At 37.8% G+C, this 10,309-nt stretch overlaps 1 protein-coding gene across 13 annotated transcripts in view; it reads right to left on the minus strand.

The window, feature by feature from the left end:
* Nucleotides 1-10,309, minus strand: part of GRID2 (glutamate ionotropic receptor delta type subunit 2) — an 800,504-nt gene that overhangs the window by 173,817 nt on the left and 616,378 nt on the right. The gene's annotated exons all lie outside the window — the stretch shown is intronic.

A 10,309-nucleotide genomic window follows, 5' to 3' on the forward strand; every position in this document is an offset into this window, starting at 1 on the left:
TCAAAGAGGAAAGTACTCAGACACAGTTACGGCTGCAGCTCCTATTAGACCATGATATATAGGATTTTTGTACCATTGTAAAGCCTTTGATCAAACCCAATCAGCAGCAAACAATGAAAAATACTATTTTCCGCTGAACTGTATGAATTTCCCTCTCTACAGGTAACAGCAAAATATGCACTGCACATTTCAGCTTCTCATCAATTCCCTGGGAGTTTAAGAACATTCAATGGACTCTCAGCTTTTCCTTCAGCTTAATAAGGTGCTTTCTGGGGATTTGATTTTTCAGAAAGCGTTTGACAAAGTGGAATGTATTTGCACTGTTGCAGGGCTCAAAAATTCTGTGGGCAGAGCTCCATAAATAAATCAAAATTGCAATAGCATAGGATAAACCCAGCACTATTTTACTTAGAGCGAAATAGTTTACGGAACAGGATTCTGAACAAATCCAGTCCAATAAACCACAGAAGTGAATCCCTCAGAACGGAGCAAGTTGGCCAGGTGTGAACACCCTGCTTCTGCAGCAGCCTGCTGCCAGCACTGAGTGAATTCAGTACCTCAACTCTACCTTGTGTTCGGCTCAGCAAGCAGGCATGCTAAGAAGCACCTAGGTTTATTTTTTTTTTCCCCACAATGAAAATCTCCCTTTGAATGTAACTACAGAATTAGCAGTCTGGGAGTCAGTTCTGGAAGTAAATCTACATGGCGAATTGTGCATTAGCTTCATCACTTCAAACTGTGAGGAAAAAGAAAGGCTGTTGTCTAGCTCCGGTCCAGGAGCAGAATAACCACTGTAGTACAGGCCTGTGTACTAAAGAAATCTGTGCTTGTATTAAAGAAGGCTGACAAGGAATTATGTGTTTAGGTATGCAGAGGGCCCAGTGAGGGTACAGAACATCTGGACTAATCTCAGTGGCGTCTCCTTAGCTGTATTTTTGAAGTATAAGTGGAATTATCACACCACTGCTTGCACAATGAACTCTATATCTGGTTATCTTTTCATATGAGGCAAAATGTTATGAATTATATAGATATATATTTTCAGGTATACCGTATAGAATTCTTCCATTTACATTGGGAAAAGGATTTTAAATGAAGCAATACTCCATCAATACTTAGACAAAACTGTGTATATATATATATATAAATAACAATCAAACGCTTACTGGGCAGTATGGCTACAGTGATTTCCTGATGCATAAAAAAGAAGAGTTGCATTCACAGGACTTGGGACTTGGTAAAATGTGGGAAGTATTCCTAGGATGCACATACTATGCAAATATATTGTCTGAAATCCTTTGAGAGAGAACAACCTCATGTTTAAATATGCACTTATAATGGTTGCTACACAACTCTTCAGCATGAGATACAGAGTAAATAAGACACAAAAAAAAAATCACTCCTGCCTTACTCAATACAGTGATGTACTGGCATGAAAACACTCCTTCCAAACCAGATAAAAAGCCAAAAGAAAGGCACATGTGAAAAGATAATACTTTTATCCCAGCCAATACAGTTAGGCCCCTGTCTCCTCAGACACATTCACCTCTCATTACCAATGTGAGTGACAAAGGAATTATTATGGAAGTAGTGTGAGAACATGCACCACTGTCCAGGACAGATGATATGTTTTTTTGAAGCATATGTGCACCCGTCTAGAAGCTTTTCAAACTTACGCCACATCAAAGTAGCTTGTGCTCTCTGTTGTTCAGCACAGAAGAATTTCCAAACTCGTTCTTAAACGTAGCACAAAGAAGGATGTGATGAAGGCATCTCCTATTCTTACATGACAGTGCAATATGCTTCCCAGGCACAGGGACTATGAAACACCTGCTCACAAACCATCAACAGTGACCAAATAAAATCTATCTATAAATTATTTTTGCAGACAGAGAACAAGAAATTCACGTGAAATTTCAGCCAGTTTAACTTATTTCTATTTTACATGCATGTATCAAAGCATGCCTGGAAATGTCTGAAGAATGGAGACCTTTGGTGAAAAAGGGAAACAAAAATAAGCTGTCAGTTGAAAATTGCCTTCAAGTTTATCACTACAGAGAAGCTAACATGACATTGCAGTAAGCATAGCACTAGATGATAAACCACTTTCTGTTGATTCTACAGGTTCCTGTGATGCTTAAATGGCAAATGCAGAGATTGAAACAATCTTTGCTTACACATAGATCAATACTCTGTTCCTAAAATCCAGGATTTATTTTCAATGTTGTCAGATAAAAAGAGGCTTGCTAAGGTGGATATGTCACTGACTTACTAGCTTGATGCTGGCTAGTAAATCAAAGCAACATTTTGTCACTGATATGATAGAAAATATTATTCCAGTATAACCCACGCTCACAGTCTGTATGGCTAGAGTGTCACCAATTTTCAGTGCATTAAGAACTAGATATTACAAATGATGTATTGGATCATATTTTTTTGAGAAGTTGGTAGTAAAGAAAATACGGTTGTGGGGTGTTTTTTCTACTCCCTCAGCACAGAGCATCTTTGTTAGGAATCAGAGATGATGGCAAAGGAACCAATAAACTTAGCACAGCATTGACCAAATAGAGTACCTGTTACAAGCAACAGCTTGGACCACGTAAATGCATTGGGTGGATAAAGCCCACAGCAAACAGGCATTTTCTTCTCTACTCTCTAAAGGAAGTATCACCTCCTTCTGCAGGCTGGTTTTGGACCATGAGATGTGGGGAAGTGGAGAACAGAAAGGCCAGGTGTGAATTTGAGGAAATGGTTGTTGTACCTGGATTATGAAAGGGGACATCGTCCTGCTACATGCAACCACAATGAGAGCAGATGTGTTCAGCTAGAGTCCTAAAGATCAGGCAGGAGCCAGGAGCACTGAGCACTGGAAAATCTTTCGGGAAATAGTTAATAAATAGTTATTTCATATCAGGGGTCTGTCCCTCTATATGGTCCAGATAATCCTTTTGAAGATTTTCTTTTCCAGATCATCTCAGCTCCAAACCCACAGGCCTTTACAGCATCAATAAACTGCTACTGAAATTATTTTTGTACTCACTTCTTTTCTAAAGTCCCTGACAGAACTGTTACAGTGATAACCAAATGTTGAACTGATAAGGATCAAAAGCAATTTCCTCTCTAACTACCAGCACTCACCTTCAGCACAGAAAATGTATTTAGCTTCTTTCCTTTCACATACCACAGGACATAATTACATAGAAGAAAGGTTGTGTCCAAGTAAGACCTGTGCTCCTTGCAGCCTTCTGAAGATACCCTCAGTGATCTCAGAGACATATGACCATCAGAAAAACTGTAATTTTGATTGCATAGTCTTTCTTACTGATGGTGATGTTGTTCAGCATTCACAGCTGAGTGGTGAACTGTAAAAATACTGTCAAAAATATTTGCATTACACTTTCATGCATTACTTAACACGTGGTATTTAAGGCAAGTTTGGAACTCACTGTATTCACTGGTAATCAGTACTTTGCAGAAGAATAGCCAGATCCGAACTAGATCTGCTGGTGGCAAGTTCAGTAGATTCACATAAAGGAGTAGGTACTTCTATATTAGAGAAAGAAGCAATGACTGAGCATAAATCTCATATCCTGAGAGGGCAGGAAAAAAGTATTGCCTAGTAAAGAAGGGTTCAGATACAGTTTTGTAAAAATGTCAAGTATTTCTACATGGCTATTATTTACTACTGAAAAATTAAAAACAAACCAAAACATTAAAATAGCATTACTGAGGCAGACTATTTATCTTACTCAGACACCTAAAAGAGCTAATCTGGTAATTAGACACAAAGTTTCTAATAAGTCTTTGAGAAGTGCTTGCAAAAAAACTTGTTCTGCTTTTTCTTTCAGTTGAACCAAACAGTTCAGAGTTTTGCCTATCAAGACAAAACATTTTTAGTAGATTCCTCTGGAGAACCTGAATGGCCTGCAGTGTAATTTTACACACTCATTGCTTTATACAATGCAAGTATTTGCTCTTATAACAGTGAATAATCTTGACAGAACAATCTACGTATCATAAACATTTAAATGGCAAGTGATATGTAGTTAAATATTTGAAGGCTTAAATAAAGAATCCTTGTGGAAAATAATAAAACATTAGCTTGAAGGATGAAGGCCTCTAATAAGTCCTCTCTAGAATAGTTAAATCAGTAAAATACATTTTTATTACAACTGAAAATCACTGCCCTAATGACACTGAAAGTTGCCACAAAAATAAATTAACATTGTATCTTAGTAATTAAAACTACAGAAACACATTATAAATCTAACTTGAAAGGGATAAGAATTTTATTTTCTAGTAGACTGTATTCCCATAATAGATTCTGTTTAGCATACAAAATGCTGAAATTGTGCAAAGAACCTGAGAACTTTAAACAACTGAATTTTTTTTAGTTACTGTAACATTGCAAAGCTCCTTCTAAAAACATATTGTGGCATATACACCAGTGATTAATTAACCAGATAAGTAGCTCTATACCATGCTCATCACTACTGTGTTTCTAGGATTTAATTTCAAGGGATAATACCAATTTTTAAAAAAAATCTTTCCATCTGAAAAGACCTACTACTTTTAAGAAGGGAGAAATGCCTATTGTTGATTACATTAACAAATCAATAATTGGGCTCAAATTATCTTCTTCAACATATTACAACTATGATATTTGCCCAGATGACTTGCTGCTTCCCATTTTCAGCTGCATCCACTTGATATGACTGTAAGCAAACAGAGGTAGGAACTGTGTTACCTTATATGTTAGTAGAGCAACCTGTGTAATGGAGCTTTTTACTGTAATCGTGATCATCATTAGAGATATAACTAAAATTAAGCACTTTGTCCTCATTTTTCCCCAAGTTTCAACTACCCCCCATTCGCGTTACCTGCCTGATAGCTATGGGGCTGTTTCCCCTGTATGACCAGTTACCTGAGGGGTTGGCAATGTTCAAGAATGCTCTAACTCTCTGCATATCTATCCACGAATATGTCAGATAATAGCTTTTTGCTCTGCTGATATGAGTATGTTAAACTCCGTCCCAAGAGAAGAGAGAAATTACTTCAGCTGGAAAGGAAAAATAATATTATCCCTTCAAATGCTAAATACAGCTCAGGAACATAATCCTGGAGGCCTGTTTTTCAACAGCCTGTGGGTACACTGCCTTATCTTCCAATGCACACTCAAATGTTTTCACTGGGGATGCTAATTATCTTCCAGTCTGTAGGCCCTTGAGTTAACACCCACACTAGAGAAAGTACAAATATTTTCAGGGCAAAGAGTGCTTGCTTGAAAGATGGCTCTTGTCTGTCTGGACTACACTTGTCTGAGTGTTCACCTCTGTTATAATTGTTTCAAAGAGAATGTTACTGGTTTTGATAAATGCAGAAAGAAGAAATTATTACTACTGTTTGATACTACAGCACAAGCTTCCGCTACTATATTATTATTACTATTAATAATAATTTTTTTTTCTTAGCATTACGGTATTTTAAAATTTCACTGTCAAACTGATTTCCATCTTTACTATCCTTGGTAATATGCTGTAATCCCACTACTTCAGGCTGAAGCAAAAAACGAAGTCAAAAGAGCCTATTTGGTGTGGCTTCTATTCATTGTCTAAAGCACAGATGAAGGCTATTAGGCCATCAGTATTAGTTCTGATTTAAACACTTTACTCTAGATACTTTCATTAACTGTGTTGACACTAGTTATATATTATTCATTTTACCTGCACTTCATTGCATTCCCAAAATACAATCACATTTTGCAAATGTGAAGCTGAACATAAGACACTCACGGCTAGATTCTTGGTTGATGTAACTTGGGAGTGTTTTAATGAAAACAAGCCTCATTAGTCTAGCTGGGGATCCAACCCTATCTCTACACCTGCAAACACAACTATATTTCTTCCTAGAATAGGTCTTGAATATGTCTCCATTTTTAGCACAACACCTGGGGTTTATGCTCAGCAATCTTTTCATTGCATTAAAACACTCATTAAATGAGAATTTGTACTGCTACTGGAAAGGTAAAATGCTTCTACACAAGATGCACTAAACCTAAGTGAATAATTCATCTATTTTTCATATACAAATTTATTCATGAAATAATATCCTCTAATAGCTGCTGTTACAGAGATTACAAGCAGTTTCTCCAGAGCATTCGATAACCAGAAAATTTCACTGATTTATTTGTCTGGACACATTGTACTTACAGAACATCTTTGTCTCATGACTGGGCTATCACGTTTCTGGCATGAACATCTGCAATTATCAATTCAATACTTATCCATTTTAGAAACCGAGAAAATACAGTCTACATAATTCCTAAAGGAAGTATTAATAGTAACCCTGTGTAAGCATTACACAGTACATGATGGTCCTACTCTCAGTAAATGTCATTCTGAGCTTTTAAAATATTTAAAGTTCTTGAACAATCAAAACTGACTAAGTCCTTAGGCAAACAAGCAGTGTTAAATCCAAGTCCCTGGCACCCAAATAAACCCAAAACAGAATACCTAGTAATATATTCACTAATGTCCTTCTCCCCCAGCTAATGAAATTCACAATTATCTCACTTCAGTAGCTAAGAGAATTTCCTCAATATTTCTTTACAGTTACTTCTTACATGCTATTTCCCTGATGAACACAAGGTTTAAGATGCTCCACCAGCTCTATTCCCACTTTTAATACAGTGACAACTTTGTTCCCATTTCCAGATAGCTAATAGGGTCATATTTCTTTTGAACAAATTCTTTCATCAGCCCAATCTATTTCTGCGTTAATTGCATCTATGCTCAGGCTTACTATATTGAACAGATAACCTTAACGTATACACAGGATTTTGTATCATGTGAGCTGCTTCTGTCCCCCTGCTCATATGGAAGTGTCACTGTAGCTGTGCTGGTGTAATTCTATAAACAGGCTAGGCTTGTAGAGAGAAGTAATATCTTTTATTAGACCAAGAGATACAGTCAGGGCAGAGAACAAGCTTTGGGCTCAGAAAACTAATGAAAGTCCTCTGAGACAAAAAGCTTTCTTGTTTTTCCTCCAACTGTATTATTTGGTCTTATAAAAGATATAACCTTTTCCCTATGGGCCTGACTGTCCTTGGTTATAACAGATTACTTACGAGGGAGATAGGTCAAAAAGGAGTTGTAAAACAAAATAAAGTAAACCAAAAAGACAGTTAGGGAAGCAAAAATCATGGCCTTGATAAATACCAACTGCTTACACAAAACAGCCAGGCTGACAGAGACCAGAAGATTGTCTCTTCAACCTCAATACCATGATGGGATTGCTTGCCAAGACTGCTAACCTCAAGACCAAAACACAGTGATCAGTTTTTTTTTTTTTTTTTTTCTCACAGCAGAGCTGATAATTAGCACATTAACAGCTGTCTACAGAAAGGCAGGAGTTGGATGGCACTCAGGTGAAGTTACATGCATCTAGGAGATTTAAGGATATGCAGGTATGCGAAGGACTGGAAGTAGGACTCCCCGCGTAGTGAAGGGAAGGCCATGAAAAATAGAGGCTTACTGGTCAATGGGCAGGGGACCTAGAGACAACAAACACAAACTCTAAACTTTCTTAGCCTGAATCTGTCCTGGTAAGGTCTGCTTCCAGGCCTTCCAGCTCCTGCACCTGGTGGCACAGTCTGGGGGGAACGACAATCGTGACACATGTAAATTAATGAGAGGCTGCTTAAACAAGCAAAAGAATTCACAGGACTGCATGTGACATACTTAGTTATCACTGTAAAACTGTGTTATCTGATCTTGACAGATTATGGTGACTGGAAGAAGGCAAACATCACACTCATCTTCCAAAAAAGCACAAGAAAGAGGACTTAAGAAAGCACACTGATAAACCTAGCCTCAGTTCTTTGGGGGAGTATCTAGGAAATCCTTTTGGGAGGTATTTCCAAAGACATGATGGACAGGGAGGTGCTGAGGAACAGCTGGCAGAGATTTCCTGGCTAAAACATACTTGATCTTCTACAAGATTTCTTCTACAAGAAATAATAACTGCTATTCTTTAGCTAATACATTAATCTTAAAAAAATAAAAAATTAAAAAAATCCCAAACAGCTAATTATTTCACCCAGATCCCATATCAAAGACCCAAGAAATGGAGTAAAGCCTACTGACTGCAGCCATCTTTGGATCAGACCTCTTGTGTTTAAATGTTCAGCCCCACTTTTATTTTGCTCTTCTCAAATTCTCAAGGAATCTGGCTGAAAAAATCACTGTGAATAAATTATCTTGTCGAATGAATCGACACATTACATTTCCTGGTGATTTGTTCATAGCATCTAAGTATTGACATGATTCAGCAAAATCAGAATGTGGAGGAGACTCAGACCATCACTTCAGCATTCCATTTCTTAGACTGGACAGCTGAAACTTTATCAGACCGTCTAACAGGACGCGACTCTGTGGTGCATCCTTGGCACATATATTTATCACAGAATTCCTAGCCAAAGAGGGAAGACGAGTTGTGATGAATGACTTCAGGCTGTACCCACAGACTTCCAGCCTTAGGATGTGCTATGGGACTGGCAACAGGACCAGGAGCTCTGGCAGTCCATATAGCCTACAAAGTTGGGTGGAATCAATTTATTATCTGCAAATACTACGTTTGGAGCCATATATTGTTTTTAATTCCTTGAACTCTTAGTCCTGGCACTTGGAGGAGTTTAGGAAATGAGTGAATAAGCAAAGAGAGTGAAATTCCATAGGAAATAACTGGTGCATAGTGGGAAGAAAAAAGATGGGATTACTTGGAATAAAGAAAGGCTCTCTCCTGAATTCTTTGTGTTAAAATTTTTGTAAAACCTCTAATTATTACAACACAAGACCTGCAATTCAAAAATCTAGGGTTTAATACCAGGCTTCTCAAATTTGTTTTTGTTCTTATGCCAAGCAGATGCATTTGCTATACTTCTAATTCACTTTCTGTGCAACAGTGAAAACCACTCAACAACAACAAAAATATTCCAAAACCCAGAAGATGGCAGAAAAGATACTGCATGTCATTAGAATAGAAAAATTCATTGCAGCTGCAGGAATCTGTATAGTCTGAGTTCATCTGCAAGTATAGAGAATGCACTGAGAAAAAATACTTCTGTGGCTCAGAGCCAGGTTGCACAATGTGTAAATTGGCTAGTTCTCATAGATCTGTTCCTAAATCTTGCTGCTGCCATATCAGTTATCTTCCTAAGATTTGTGGCTAACAGATCTAAGTTAATACAGTTTACAGTGGTTTCTTGCCCCCCTTCCAATTACATGAATCCAGCAAAGCCCATAAGCATAAGGAAGCTGGACATATGAAGTGGAAATTGATAGCAGAGTTAGGATTTTTCCTGTAATGAAGCTACTGTCACCTGTCTTTAATATACATCTAAGATGAATGTGAAGCCTCTTCTGTAGCACAGAAGATTCTTCACTTGCAATGCCTATAGTGCCCTATGAGATCCCTGCTGGAGAAACTTAGGGTGATTAAGAGCTTCCCACTGTCCCACATCAAGCACAAAAAAACCAAGGAAAGACACAAAAGATAGACAAGGTCCTGGCCAAGCAGTTCTGTATCCAGTTAACTCAATGAAAATTCAGTAACTTTTCATAAACCTTCATTATCTCATTTGATCATAGTTTGCCTTTTTATGATCCATCCTAAACTTTAAAGGGAATGTTATCATCAATGTCACATTAAAGAATCACAGCTCCCTTTCCACTTCTCACTCCCACTTTTGAAACCGTAGGAATATAATGAACTACTTAAAATACATATATAGTCAAAGGTAAAATGTTGACAGCTGTGATGAGATGATTGAATTTCCCTTTATCTTGCTTTTTAAACCTATGCATCCAGGAGGAATATAAGTGCCACAACTCTATCCTGATGCAGAGTTCATGTAAGAAGAGCAATTCAATCGCCCGTCATCAGTGCTGGCAAGAACCATAGCACAATATAGACAAAATTCCAACAATTCTTTGACAGGGCTCTTATCACTCTGAGTGATTTTCTAACATGGTGGCATGACTCACATGACTGGAGTGCTGCAATGGATGTCTATAAACTCTTCAGAAGGGATAAGCTAGGAATGAGAGGCAATGTGGTAGCCCTGTATGTTAGAGTGTTTTCATTGTCTAGAGCTTAATGATGGCGACAACAGGGTTGAGTGTTTATGGGTAAGAATCAGGGGGAAGGCCAATGAGACAGATGTCATAGTGGGAGTCTGCTATAGATTGCCTAACCAGGATGAAAAGGCAGACAAAATGTTCTATAACCAGCCAGAAGTCTCACAATTGCT

The sequence above is a fragment of the Anser brachyrhynchus genome (assembly GCF_964034855.1).
Source record: "Anser brachyrhynchus genome assembly, chromosome: 4".
In the NCBI taxonomy this organism is placed as follows: domain Eukaryota; kingdom Metazoa; phylum Chordata; class Aves; order Anseriformes; family Anatidae; genus Anser; species Anser brachyrhynchus.